We start from the raw sequence: 16,115 nt of genomic DNA, 5'->3' as shown, positions 1-16,115 counted from the left end.
TATAGGGATGTATTTAACTCATGCACTCAGAGCCCTTCTGTACCAGCGTTCATGCTTACTTCCCTCCTATCCCACTTTGGTGCCCATTGTACAGAACTTGATTGCGCAATCATTCCCTATACTGTACATCAGGATGAGAGGGACACCATCATTGAGTCTTTAGCCTTTGGAAAATTACCTTTTGACACATAGAGGTTTCACAGCCTTCTGATCCTTACTGGGTTTCTGACAGTTACCTTGGAGACTAGTCAGTCTATTTGCTAGATTTGCCCATAAATGATTTAGCCTGTCATGAAAAAAGCATAATTTGAGGACCTAATGTCCCACGCTTCTGCCACTCAATCACGGAGATAAAACGACTCCCACGCTCACTTTGCAACATTCTCAGTTTCCAATTAAATCATTTTGCTGAATGCATAGAAAATATGTTCACAAGCCAGGCTCATTTAAAAAAAAAAAACATGCCTGTGTTGACTTTTCTGCAAAAATGACATTACGTTGCTTCTTGCATGTTTTGCGACACTTTTAAAGTCTGGTGAGTCGCACTAAAAGGTAAATAAAAAAATAAAATAAAACGCTCTCTCGCGTTTGAAAATTGCATACCACTTACACTAAACTCTACCATAAACCTAACCAATAATGTTAAAGAAAGCAAGCAAGAGATATTATGCTTTTATAACTTGCTTCTACAAGTCTTTAAAGGTGCTGTACATCAAACGTACAGATGCTGTACATTTGTCGATCTTTCCTTAGATTGATGATAAGGCATTGCGGTAGACCGCCATTCAACTCTGCGGTTGAACGTTAGACAGTATCCAGCTCTTTTCTCTTACTGCCAACACCTTCAGTATCGATCGCCTCAGGCGTTACCCTTGGAAAAGGGTATTGTAGAGCTTCTCTTCTCTGTGATGTGGCCTCAGAAGAGTCATCGTAGCTACGTTTATGGTGTTTGACAGTAACTGCACCATTAAAAGCGCTAGTATGCAACTCACTGTCACTTCCTTCAACCCTTCTCTGGATGGCATACAGTATTCCTCCACCTCTGTCTGTCTTCTTTTGTTCATGCTGAGATAAAAAAAACACACACACTTTTCTGCAGTGGTGAAGGTGCTATTACATCTCCAAGAAGTTTGACTGACACGTTGGTTGACCTTTGACCTCAACACATATGAGATCATAAACAAGGCCGTCTGCTTTGCCTGAAGAGGCCATCTTGTACTCCCCGAGTCTGGTCTGGGTGATTTGTGTCAGCTCGCGGTGATGAAGGCGTCTCTGGTGAGAAGATAGGGCAAGATTGCCTTGGCAAGGTTTCAATTAATATCTGTCCATTGCATCCCTGCAGATTTGGCAGCTAGATGAGCAGGAGAGTTTTCCAGGATGCAGACATCAACTGATAAAATAGGGCGGAAGTGTTTAGGGAATGAAAGAATGAACACAATATTTCCATGTTGTTGCGGACCATTCAGACTTTAACGGAGATTAAATGGAATTTAATGTTTTTAGCTTGAAATTGCATGAAGTCCTTCACGGATTTGTGGTAAAGTGAAATGCTTTCACTATCATGTCTGTCACACATGCTCTGTCGTAAAGAGCAAATGACTTGTGACTCTTGAATTGTGATTTGTCATGATTAGAGAGCATTTGACCCAGTTACAGCAATGCTGGACACTTAACAAACATTCACAAGTAATATATATGTATTTTATATGGCTTTTATTTCTCCTAGAGACTTTTGCTTTGTTATTATTCCCTAAAGGAGTTTTATCGGATAGCAGCTTGATTAAAAAATAAATAATAATAAATACATAAATGAAAATTGCAGCTTCAAAATTTCCATTTGGCGGTCTGGGTTGGAAGTAGTATATGTTGTAGAACAAAATGTCCAAGTTTGTTTACAACAAACCTAATTAGTCATAAATCTCAAACTGGTGCACTGCAAAAAAATGCTTTTCTTACTTAGTATTTTTGTCTTGTTTCCAGTCCAAATATCAAAAAATTCTTAAATCAAGATGCATTTACTAGATAAGTAAAATTAGATAGGATATAATGCCTTGTTTTCCGGGGGAATTAATCAAAATTAAGTGAGTTTTTGCTTAAAACAAGCAAAATTATCTGTCTATGGGGTAAGAAAAATAATATTAATTCAAACAGAAACAAGATTATTTGTCTTACCCCATGGACAGATCATTTTGCTTGTTTCAAGCAAAAACTGACTTAATTTTGATTTATTTCCCCAGAAAACAAGACATCATATCTTATGGCATTTTACTACTTTAGTAAATGCATCTTGATTTAAGAATCTTTTTGATATTTGGACTGGAAACAAGACAAAAATATTAAGTAAGAAAAGCATTTTTTGCAGTGTGGTAACATTTTATTTTGATGGTCCCTTTTGAACATTCTACTGACTATAAGAAACTTTGCAACTACATGTCACCTAACTCTCATTAGAGGATTACTAGACTGTCTGCTTAATATCTGCTAACTCTTTATTGTGATGGTCCTCTAACAGACATTCTACTGACTATATGTAGCGTTGCACCTACATGTCAACTTATTCTACTAACCCTAACCCTACCAGTCTACTAATACTCTACTAACACTCCAATGACTGTTAGTAGACATGTAGATGCAACATTACTTATAGTCAACACAGTGTGTTAAAGGGACCATCAAAATAGAGTGAAACCAAACTGGCAATTCCTGAGGGAACCTGTCAAAAATCTAGGGGTTTTGGGCTACAACCTGAACAGCTCAATCATTTTACTATATGTCTACAACAGTCTGATTTATAAGGGAATTTAGGAGACAAAGATCATGCTTGAATGAAATGTAACTGACAATTCCATCTGAGATAAAGTTGAAAACTACATGAAACATGAAGCTGTGAGCTATTATCAAGCATCTTATGGGCTACTTTTATCATAAAAAAACATTGATTATTCATTTGAGTTGGTTTAACGAACTCATCTCTATCATGTTCAACATCTATCTCATTCTCATTCAAAAGAAAGATCAAGCATCCACTTCTTATTCAATCAAGCCATGCTGACCTCATGAAAAGGCTGTTCTTTTTAATATTCCATATAATACAACTCATGCTAATGCCTGAGCATTGCGAGTCGTACGTTTCTCCAACAAATAGATGTATTTACGGGATGTTCTGTATAATAGTCGTGCTTTCCCTAGTGCTGCTAATGGCCACTTGAGAGCTAAAGCCTGTCTGGCTGCCTGTCAAAGGTGCAGATATAAGATTTAGACCTCTTACGGAAAATCTGTGCACAAATGACATTTCTTCTCAGACATGTTGAATCTGAAGCCTCAGGCAAATGGACCAGCCAATTAGTGGTTGGTCTAGTGAGTATGCAATATACCATGTGCTTAATGGTTTCACATGACATGTTTTCAGTAGCAGTGAAATCTCCAGGATTTTTTTCTTGAGGGTGCTAAAGAGGGGCTTAACAGTTCAAAGGGGGTGCTAAGAATAAACAATCCCTAATGAAAAAAAAAGATATACTTTATTGCATTAGAAATATATTCTCCTTTTCAATAGTACATTGCAAATGCACTAACAAAAAAAATGGTACTATCTTTAAATATATTAAAAGAATATTAGCATCATGCTTTTACCTATTTTCACAATACAACTTTTAACACACTTTAAAATAATTGTACTTTAGTATATTTTCAACCAAAAAATATATATTTTAGGAAAATATACTTGAAGTGAAACTTTTGTTTATTTGCACTTTACTTAAAATATTTTATATTTTAGGTATATTTTTAACTGTGTGATGAAAATGATCATTGTAACAATGCATTGAAGTACACTTTCAAAATACATTATAGTATACAATAGTATATTGTACAAAGTATAGCTAAGTAATATTTGTTTGTGCATTTGTTATTGAAGACAAAGTGTGCAATTTGTGGTATTTGGAATTTAAGCCAAAGGTATTACTGAGCATATACTTTTCACTCAAATATAATACACTAATGGTACGTGGCTTGAATGTTTCGAAGACACTCGTAATGAATTTGTAATGTACTTGTAACACAAATAAAGTGCACTTTAATATCACTAATCAAGCATGTAATTAGTCCCTACACAGGCATTTACTATAATTTGTCGACTTGCATTCCCATAGACATATAGCCTATAGGCGTAGCAACGTATTATGTCCATATATTATAACAGATAGTGAGGGCTTTAAAACAAGCTAAATTAAGGAACACACTTATGCTTTTAAAACGCAAACAAAATGGAAAATAGCATGGGTGTCGAGACGTGTTTACAAAAGTAGAATTTTTGACTTGACACTTCATTTTAAAACATGGCACGGTCAAAGACGCTTGTTTAACGCATTAATATATGTGTTTAGATCTAAAACAACCTTTTCTCTTTCTTTTTTTCATCACCAGGCCAGCAAGGGTGAACAAAGTGCAAAAATGTATATTATAATCTACATTATTTGATGTTTATAACGTGAGTGAATCATCAAAAAGATCAGGGTAGCCTACGTTAGATACTCACCTATAGCAGATTACAAGAGGACAATTTGTCTGTTATCTTCTGAACTATTACGAGATGTGTCAAAAGTCCACAGTCTTTTTCTTCATATTCAAAAGCTCTCCAATATGATCGTTGTTGATGAGGAGCTTGTGATCATCATTCGCTAATGCACCATTCGCCGTACCTGCTCGTGCAATTGACTCAATTAAAACCATTGTAGGCACATTTACAACATTTTTTTTTTTTTTTTATGAAAGTGATACTGAGAGTAAAAAACAGGAAAATCATTAGGAAATCCTTGGCTGGGCTGCGCCGGTGCTAAGCTAATTTTTGCAAGATTTCTACGTGCACATGATTTCTATGATTGCACATTATGAGTTATGAGTATGAGTTATGGTTATAAATTAAAACATTTTACTCATATTTTAAATGTTCAGTCACTGTACATTACAAATGTCCCTTAGGCTTCCATTGTAAGTGTTTTATTGAACATGCATTTTTACAGACTGAAGGACGAAGGACTGTGGGATTCACAGCATGTGTGTCATGAGGTTGACAGAGCTTGAACATAAAATCAAACCTTACAGTCAATGATTCATCACAGTATTTTCCCCCAAAGTAAACTGTAATCATTCATCAAAATGTAATTTGCCTCTTGCTCTGAAATGACTTTCTTTTTGCGCTGCCATCACCCCACATGCTACTGGATGATGCTAACCAATAGATAGACAGTTATTTTGCTTCATTCTGGCGTGGAACGCCAACTGTTTTACAAGTCAAATGAATCATTGACTATTGGTTACACTTGAAATAACACATGTGAGTGGAGTAAAAAGGGTTGCAAATGCTGTTCACATTGACATCAGGTTGTGTTTAACCCCTATTCAACTTTAAACCTGAAAACAAAGTACGTCTTTTAAGAGTCACCATAGTGAATGATAAAAAGTTCTAGGGTTCAACCGTAATTTTGTGTATGACTTTGTTTAAAACATTTTTTTGATGAAAATTACAGCAGGTGTGCAGTAAGGTTACTGAAAGTTGAAAGGCATGATTTATTAGGCGCTGTTGTACAACAAGAAAGAAAGAGACAGACAGAAAAAGAGAGAGAGGTCAAAGCTGCAGTTGAGATTTATTGAGAGTCGTTTCACTTTTTAAAAGCCAGGCCTGTATTACATTAACTTCCCGATTATGGCGGGAGCAGGGAGGCGTAGCTCTAAATCACATCCACTTCCATACAGTGAGGGTATTTTATTGATAGATTATGTTTGTGTCAGTATTCTGAATGCCAAATACAGCGCCCCATCTCACTGATACTAAGGCTGAAAAATGGCAGGTTTGATCCTTTGAGTGGGTAATATCTGTTGGTTTTAGAGTAAAAGAGTTTGAGTTAGGTACGTACGATCACCTGTTAAGATAGCCAACATCTTGAATAGTTTATCTGGTTCTGTTAAAGAGTGGTTCTCAACTGGTGAGCCATGTTCCAACTGTTCTAAGTGTACATTTGACAATGCATGATTTTTAAAGGGGTTATATGTAAGAAGTTCTGTGCATTAATCACTTTTTTTATTGCCAATGTGTGAACAGCTTGTAATGGAACTTTTTTTTAAAATAGACCTTCCCCGACTTCCTAGGTTGTCAATGGAAGCCTATAGACTCATTTTTATGTGAAGGCCGGTTTTTCCGGGAAAATCCAAAGGATGTGAAGGTTACGCACTCTCCCGAGAGCCTCTCTTCTGTTCAATGGCACATGAAATGAATGCTTAATAAAATGTTCAGGATAATGCCGAAAGAGCCACTCTGTAATACTGTAATGTCAATGTGTCATGCAAAGAAAAGGGATTCATTCAAAATTCTAACTATAGTCTCACATAGTCAGATCTGTATAATCTACAGTCTCAAATATACTTCAAACTATCATATCAGTGTCATTTTAATTATCTCATCTGTCGACATGATGCCGGTGAATTTGAATTGCAAACATATCCACATCTCTATGCTCAGATGCTTTCTGAACTGCTGTTTTCTCACTGCTTTAATTTTTGTTACTGAACAAAAGTTCCTGAATGCTAGTTGGCGGGACCAATGGTGCAATAATGTAAATGTGTGTTGGACTTGAAGCGGAGCAGCGCAGACCGACCGTGTATGACAGCAAAGTAGCAGCATACTAATCGCTCTCACAATACTTTGATGTCAGTCTGCACAGCACAGCTTCAAGTCCAACACACCAATTGTCTTGCTCTAAAGGCAGTCAAATGCAAATGTATTTGCCCGTGTGACATCAAAGATCCCACAATATTGAAACATGCTATTTTTGCTGCTTGATTACATGGATGCTTTTCTTTTCTTTTTTAAGGAGGGGGACGTTTTAAGCTATGGAACTTTTAGGATATTTTAATGGTACAAATACCTATTTTATGTCAGTGAGAAAAATGCACATGCACATTTTTGTACAATAAACAATGTTGGCTTGGCACTGTGTTTGGTTGCCATTTCTGATGTAATATCATGAATCATGAAGAGTCCTGAAGCAGATCCAATGCCCTAAAATGAACGTTTTTTTCTTTTTTCTTTTTTTTTCGGCTGCTGAATAAAAACATAAAAGTTTAATTTAAGTCATAAGTCATAATTTAAGGCTTGATGATACACGATAAGGCTTTTTAAATGCTTGGCTTCTCTGCTGTTTTCTACCCAAATGCACGTAACATCATTTCATGCGAAAATTCATTAATAATGCACATTAAATGCATCAAAATAAGTTTAAAAAACTCTGACATTTAACTTTTAAGCTCATATGCAACACAATTTTGAATGATTACTTCCACAGTCTTTTAAATAACTCTAAAGGGAAGGGAATAAAACAAAACATTGGTCTAATTGAAATGTTGTGAAAACTGAAATATTTACAAGACATGAATTCCCAGTGTTACTAATTTGCATTTAGATAAGAAATTACTTTGCCATATCCAAATGCGCTCAATCATAAAATGCATTAAATACCAGGCCCTCGTATTTTCATTAATTCATTTTAGATGCCCCTCATTAAAAATACAGTTTTGCTTTTCAGTACAAGCAGTAACATCTGCAGGAGTGCAGGGAGTGTATACGATGTTAGCCTCAGTATGTTAGTTCTCTCAGCCATATGATCGTATATTACAGTAGTAAAAGTGCTGCATTATTGCTGCTGTCTTTTACCCATTCAAAGGTAAATAAACCATTCCCATTCCAGACGGTTGGCTTCATTGGCTAGATCTGGCTATATTTTGATAGATTTTGTTTTCCTGATGAAATAACCAATTACTTTAATGGATAACTTTGTTTTGGACACACCTGAATTATACCAATAGCAATTCCTTTAATTATTATATACTGTAGTTCGGAGCTGTACAGTAATGGTGTGAAATGGACAGGTCAGGTTACATGTTAAATGAGAGAGGGGGAATCTTCATTTAACTATTTATGGCTAGTCTCTTGCCAATAAAATGATTAACATGACAAAAATGATGCACTAAGGGGATGGCACATCTTACCCACAGGCACAACCCTATGTTATTTTCTGTCTATTTTCCCACTTTCCCCCCAAGTTTTGTTGCACAGAGCACCATTACATATTGTTTTTCAATCATAATTGAATGTCTCTGAGTGGTATTTTTTCAGCATACTCAAAGCATGAGAAATATTTGTAGCATATGGTACTAGCGTGAGCCACTAGGGACACCTGCCTAAATTATGTATTGGATTTCAATATCACCATGATAGATAAAGTTTGGGATCCATCCTAAATATGCATAATGGTTTCATTGATCTAAAGTGCATGCTAATTGTCATATTTCTCTTCTTTTTCAGGGTGGTCATGCAACATAGATGCCCATACTCCATCATCGCCATTTCATCACCATTGTCTTGCACCACTTTCAACATCATCATCATCATCATCATAATCATCACCATCATCATCATTATCATCTATGTACATATTCAACATCATCCCCCTTAAGAGTTATTCACACCACATTGCCAGCTTCATCATTATAGCCAGAGATTATCTACACTGTGGAGTCATTAAGCTGTCAGACCTATTGAGTATCTGAATGATGAGGTAGATGTTTTTGATCTTCACCGCTCTAATGCCTGTTGGGTAGACTACTGGAGTGGAACATTAGGACAGATGTTCTGAAAATGAATTGATGGCCATGCTTAGCTTATTTGCACAAAATCTAAACCACTTCACTTTGTGAATGATTTTGCCTCATTAGCTTTGCTGATCAATGGTGTGTCCATGCCTTCAATGACTTCCTCAACGTCAGAGGCAATGGAGATGAACGACCGCTTGCGGAACAGCCATTTTGGATAATTTACGCAATTGCTTGCATTAACAAGCTTCCCAGCTAAATCGAATCTCAAATGTGGGTCAATATCATTGCTTCATTTTACGTTGGGGGTGCAACAGAAGTTAACAACAGATTTGTCTGTGGGTTAATTGGTAGTGTTGTCAACTTTTGTTTGATTCGCAAAAATTCTTGTTTCTTGTGGGGACAACCGTATTAGTTGCATGAAGTCTGAGTCATAATTTATGACATGTTTTTTTGTAAATGTCAAAATGAAGCCTCCTTGTTTTATACCCAAATGCATTATTTTTTTGCAGACTACATTACTGTATACCACATATTATATTTGTGCGCTGTGGCAGTTTTACAATAGTGCATGTTTTGTAAACTAACAGGCTATGGTTTCAGGTTTACATCACATGACCAGCTCCAGATACAGTAAATTTGCTTGTAGCTCACCTGATACACCGTGGCACTTGCGATGTGGAGTCCCGTGAAACACAAGTCATGATACAAGAGTTCAAAGACTTGTAGAAGCAAGGTAAAATAGCATGGTTACCACAGCAAATGTATTTTTATCATGTTCGCGTTTGTTAACACCTTCGGTTAGGTTTAGTGTAGGAGGAACATTACTTTCAAACTCAATACTTTCAAAAAGTATTAAACTATTTGTGGCACTCACCGAACATTTCATTTCAGAACTGCCGTGATACGTAAAAAAGCCAGTGTAATAAAACTTTGCTAGATTCACGATAAAACTGAATGCACTTTTAGCACTACTCACTGGAAATTTCACTTTGAAAGTGCTGCGAAACATACAAGAAGTAATATCATTTTGCAGAAATGCCGCCACAGGCACGTTTTTTTCAATGAGCCTGTGTTGATTATGGAAGAACCTTCTGGGATTCACAGCATAAAATATTGGATATCTTGGCTCATGAGTTCAAAGGTTCAAGGCCAGCCTTTGAATTTGTTGCTGTTGTCAAAAAGTCTTCAAGCACTATTACTATCACAGAAAGCAATAACATCGCTGTCACACATAAATCATTCCCACACCTCAACCAGCTTAGTGCAGATTTCCCTGGCTAGGCTTTCAAAGACTGCAGGCATATTGTAGTGTGAATACTGTTTTGTGTCTTGGAAGGACAGATGGATGATTGGATTGAGAGAGAAAACATAGACGGTACCGTTTCCCTCTTCATAGAACTAAACTGTGAACAGTTAGCTGTTTTGATAGACCAGGGGCCTTATTTATAAAACATGCGTACGCACAGATTTAAACTTAGATTATGCATATGCATTAGCCTGGGAAAACCCAGACAACTACCGGCAAATTTAGATTTGCTCTGCAAGTAGTCTGGCAAAGAGCTCATTCAAGCCCATTTCTAATTCGTCCAAATCGCGGCACCAATCAGAAACGTTGGGGCGGGCTTTACATAATGACGATCGCTCTGATTGGTTTTAGGTCTATCCAATTGCGCCCAGAGGCATTTGAGCGACGTCCGTTGGTGAAGCGCACCAACTTTTAAATGCATTATTATATTCAAATTGCAAACACATGAGGACAGTCTCCAAGAAAGACCCACTGGCAGATGAACGTGCTACTACATTTCTCTCCGAAACGGTAGGAAATTAAATTAGATTTAATAGAGGATTTTAACTGTGACAAGATGATTGACAGGGCAGTTTACGTGACAGGATGCACGCAACAGATTCGTCCGATTAAGATGATGAAGTAGTATGTCCCAAAGCTTGCCTACTTTTTTGCTACACATTCAAAAGTAAATACCTTTTCTTCACAAAAAGAGTACATACTTTTATGGCGTAGTGGAACTTGGGCGAATTGGGACGCAGCATATGGCTTTACACGATGACGATCGCTCTGATTGGTTTTAGGTCTATCCAATTGCGCCCAGAGGCATTTGAGTGACGTCCGTTGGTGACGCCCCTTTGGAAATGAGTTATTAATGAAGCTTTGCCAGACCATAACTCAGTTACTACAGAGAATGGTCTGGTTTTAACCAGGCTTCATATGCATACACCATTCCTTATGGCAGAGAGTCAGAGTAGTGCAGGTATTTGGAAATCAAAGCAATTCTTGCCGCTCGCCATTCTCAAGTGAAGGATTTGGACGTTGACTGATGCTCTGTTATATGTTAATGACATTAATTAGGTGGCATTTAAAAAGCGGAGATCGGAAACCATTCAGTCGTGCACAATTTCAAGATCATTTGTGATTTAAAAATGTCAGGTGTTTGCAGTGCTTGTGCACATTTGTAGGACGGTTTCTATACAACATTTTATAAATGATGCCCCAGAAGTCTGTGACAGTGATCGCAACTAGACCACATTTAATGATGGGTAAAGTTGACCATACTGTCCTACATTAAGGAAGTTGACATTTGTGACCAACTTGAAGCATAGCAGAAGGTTAAAAATAATTAATAGTTATCAAAAAATAATCAATGTCAGGTTACTGACACAATTTAATGTCTAGAAACTGAAACACAAGAAATAACCCTTGTGTTCTGTTTGGTGTCTGGGAGACCAACCATAAGGTGATTTTAATATCTCTACAAACATTTTTCACAGAGAAGAATCAGGTTGATACTTCATGACTTTTCCTAATCTCATGATAACTGATAAACAAAACACACAGCCCATGCCAACTTTCCTCCATGAAAAGTGTTGCATAACCTGTTTGCTGTCTCAGTGACCCCATATGTATTTTGAAATAAATAAATAAAATAATTTTTCATCACAATTTTATGGCTTGTGTACTGGTACACTGCTGCCTGCATTCTTTGACTGTATTATAGGACAATGTGCTTTTGATGGGGTCAAACTGAACCTAAACAGCAAAAAATAAATAAATGCCGGTCAGATTTCTGAAAAAAGCATGCCAACTTTGTAGTAAAACAGAGGTATAAAGCTTACATTATATAGCCTCTGATTATGTAAGTATTGTTGGTGCTTAGGGATCATTGTCTACAATAGGAAATAAATCAATCAATCAATCAATTAAATAATGTTTGAGTATCCTGTAAAGATTTCATTTAACCCATGTGCCCTTAATCCCATCATTTGTGTGAAGCCAACCAATCAGATTGTACAGAACTGAGAAAGTGTCCTCCAGTTTAGAGTGCAATATTCATCAGACACTTAAGCTGTTTTCCGTCTGAGGCTGCAATTCAGCTGGCCTTTTATTTACTCCCCAAAGCCAATTTTACTTGCATTTGGCAAAACGGAAATGTTTTATTATGGTTTTATTTTTAGTTATCTACAATAACGCGGTCTTAAAGTAATGCTTTGTGGTTTATTAAATTGAACTGACCCTCAGAATATTTGCATTGTCCGTTCCTTCTGTGGCCCTTTTGTGTTTTTTGTGTGGTTAATCATAGTGTCTCACAAGTGTGCAGTTACAAGTGTGCAATAATCTGGGACCTTTTTTCAGAGACTTAAAACATAAAATGTGACAAGCTTAGCTTTAGGTTGTCTCTTGCAAACGGTTTTGTAACCTTTTACATAAAGCCACTGTATGTGTTCATGTTATTACCATTGAGATTAGCTTGGTAATTAAGCTCGTTTAATTGGATTTCCTGTAGCTTAGCCTGTTCATATGGGAACACTTGAAGCAATGCATTGATCATAGGAAGTGAATTGATAAGGACCGGCTCTCAATTCTCCGACTCCAGTGATCCATAACCCCGTTGATAGGTCTGACTGGAATGAAGGAGTGCATGTCTGTAATCAGGTGCGCACGTAGAGGTTAGGTGACTCTGAATGTGACGTGTGCAGAATGCTGAGGAAGTCCAGTCAAGCTCCTGAAAGAAATCAATGCTCCTCTGTGGCAGCATCAGAGTTTAATTCAGCCTCTGACATTTTTCTTTTTCTTCTTTCTTTCTTTCCCTCCCTTACTTTAGTCTTAGGCTTTGACGGGAATTTAATGACCCGCCAGGAGTGGACGGGTAATCAATTTATAAGAGCCTTAATGTATGTATCCACATCCAATGGTAATTAATACAAACGGAGACAGCTGCTGTAATATCTATGCTACTGCTATAGGAGTGATGGGCGGGGGAAAAAAGTGGGTCACAGGGGTTTGCATGAACTCATTCCGAATTCAAAGGCTCTACTCTAATTTCCCTCTATTTTCCCCTATTTTTCACCTCTCTCCTTCACCGCGACAGTCATGTCTGAAGGACAAGAAGGTGTGATTAACATAGCGGTTCAGAATCTGCGATTATGTGTGAAATACTACAGCTTCACCAAGCACTCATTCAAAACAGTAAGATTAAAGGACGGGCTCTCTTTTTTAGGGGGAGGGGGGGGGGGGGGGGGGGGGGGTATAGCTTGAAGACCCATCAAATCTATTTATATATATATATATATATATATATATATATGAAAATGATAACATCTGAAGATATCAACATTTCCTATTATGTTTTTAAGAGGTTAAGCCTTTATTTTACTACTTTACCATAGATGTAACAGAGGTTGTTAATATGAATAATAAACTTGAAGTCAAGAAAATCAAATCAACTTTTGATATTTGTACTGAATTTTAATTTGTTTCATGCCTGATGGGAAATTATCTGCAGTTCCTTTTTAGAGCAATAAGAACACAACTATTGCTCAGATTGATGGATACAAGAATCAATCAAAGAGGTATTATTCAATGTGCGGCCTGAAACAGCCGATTCATTAAATAGGCTCAGTGTCTTGGACGTCCTACAAGTCAGTCCATGATGCATGAGCAGGTCAACAATTCATATATAAATAGTTTTCTTTAATTGTTTCAACATTTTATTGATTGGTTGGTTATATAGCTTTAGTTATATTACAAGTTAAATTAACTACTTTTATTATACCTTTATGATGCTTTTAGTAGAAAGTTTGAAGTTTAAAGCATCATCCACTTTTGTTGTACGTAACAGAGCAGCTTGGAAATGTTTACTTACATCTCATTCTATGTTACATGAAAACAATAGGGGGTCAGAAGAATGACATGACTAATAATGGACTTACATTTTTGGGCAAACTATTGCTTAAGTTTATAGATTGAAGTTGCCTAGTACTTTTTTTAAAGACCTCTTAACCACCCTGTCATATGTCCTTGTGCTGTGTGGACTGATATTTAGGAGGATCTTGTGCAACTCCCCCGATGGCCCTCTACGGGTAATTGAATTTATTTCAGGATCACCGCACTGCAAACCAAAAACAAAACCCATGAGAAAAGCACTACATCATGTCCTATCAAACATGTCTTTTACTTCACCCGGTTGTACTTCTTATCAAGCGTGTGTTGTTTGTTTATTCAAAAAGAAAGAGTGTTGTGGCCAAGCAAGCCTGAGATTGGAGCACTGGTGGATGACGAGGGGTGAGCGGGTGCAGAGTTAAACCTAAGCCTCATTGATCAAGTGATGGAGAGCTCATGAGTTCTCAAAGATGGAGGGGTAACCAGCCATGGGCACTTACATAATGAATGGAAAGCATCTTTTTGACCACAGGCAGGACTGGTGCACTCTAAAGAAGGTGTTTGAAGATTACAACACAAATAAGAAATGCGCTACGTGGTGGCTTTATAAAAACTTTGAGAATAAACCCAGTAGCACTTTATTTGCCAGTCCTGTTCCCCATGTACACACTATGTACTTATTATAGTAATTACAATAACTGGGTAAAAGGTGCAAACCCTGAACCTACCCCTAAACCTAACCTTAACCAATGTAGTTACCTTATATTACCCATTACTTTCTTAGGTAAGTACACATTAGTGCACATACTGTTAAATAAAGGGCAACTGTTATTTAAAAAAAAAAAAAAAAAATGGATTGATCTGCAAGAGGTGGTAGCAACTAGAGTTCACAATGACATATTGAGTATAATGACAAATTTACTGAGTGAAGAGTTGACTCGTTGCTGTGAACAGACTGAGAGGGCCTTGAGTGTTTGGGAAACCTGTTTGGAAACAATCACTGACATTCAGGGCTATGGGCTGTAGCCTATGTTTCCCAATGAAAGTCAGTGGAATACGCTGACGGTCTCATGCACTGAACTCTTCTCCATTTTAATAACTACTCATGAAAGTTGTTTTCTGTTTACTATTGATTCTCTCTTAATGGTCATTAGGAATGATTAAAGAGTATATGTGTGACTGATCTTCTGAGGCCCTATAAAGTACTGGCTGAAGCACACTGTTCGTTACATTCCACAAAGCCTACAATGACCTGTGACAGATCTTAACCAGCCAGTAGTTTTATAGTCCAAAACAGACTCCCTGTACTCCCTCTCTAATTTATCTTCTTATTAATTGGTTCGGACGGTAGAGAGAATAATCAGGGTCATGGCACAATCAAAGAAATCTGTCCTTTTTACTTTTTGGACTGCGATGCCTAGTCCAGATGGAGGTATATAGAAATACAAACGTTCATAAAGTTTAGAAAGTGTCCCCTGAAATAAAAATGTAAGTTTTTTAGCGCTTAGGATGAATATGTTAGCCTTAATGTTATGAATAAGCTGGTGTGTTTCAAAACAGCTTCTCATCACATATTCTGTCCAATAAAATGCTCTCTAGAATCTGATGCGTCCCGCCCCCTACGCTATAAACACCATCTGGCCAAAGCGACCGTGGCTGTACCTGACTGTATGTTCGGTGGGAAACACATGCTCAGTGTCAGCTGCTCATCAGGTCCATCCATTAACTGTCGGAGTCACTAGAGTAACATATACTCCGGGATATTGTTTATATCAGGCAACACTCAGACTGAGTGCAAAAAGAGTCAGTTATCAGCTTCTTTACAAATTGACAACTACTGGCCTGGCTTGTATAATACAGCATTTTTATTTATTTTCATGGATCCGTGTGAACGGGGATCGTTTTGTCAATGTTGTCGTCTGTACACGAAAAATGCAAAAGAAAACCAATTCTGTTTTTAGTAAAATTTGTGTAAATGTGCTTATATAAATAATGCATATGGTAAAGAAACCTAGAGTGGTTCTTGATCCCTAAATTAGCTTAGACAAGCAGTGCTCTATAAACAAATGATCTGTGTCAGCAAAATCTTTGCAGGTGTGTGTAATGAAGGATGATTAGAATAAGCAAACAACTAAAGTAAAACTAATTAAGGTAGATCATTTTGTAAAAGGCAGAAAAATTTTTGTAAGCGAACATTATGTACATTAACTACTGCAGTGCAACATTAGAAGCATAATTTAAATCATGGCAAGCATGGCCCTCAAGGTCCAGTTTCATCCAGAGGTTTGCTCCAACC

General features: G+C 37.1%; 1 protein-coding gene across 1 annotated transcript in view; it reads left to right on the top strand.

Moving 5' to 3' along the window:
• The window catches only part of alk (ALK receptor tyrosine kinase), a 465,705-nt gene that overhangs the window by 153,302 nt on the left and 296,288 nt on the right, over positions 1-16,115 (top strand). The gene's annotated exons all lie outside the window — the stretch shown is intronic.

The sequence above is a fragment of the Leuciscus leuciscus genome, assembly GCF_965113295.1.
Source record: "Leuciscus leuciscus genome assembly, chromosome: 17".
Classification (NCBI taxonomy): Eukaryota; Metazoa; Chordata; class Actinopteri; order Cypriniformes; family Leuciscidae; genus Leuciscus; species Leuciscus leuciscus.
This window is presented reverse-complemented; position numbering and strand designations above follow the sequence as displayed.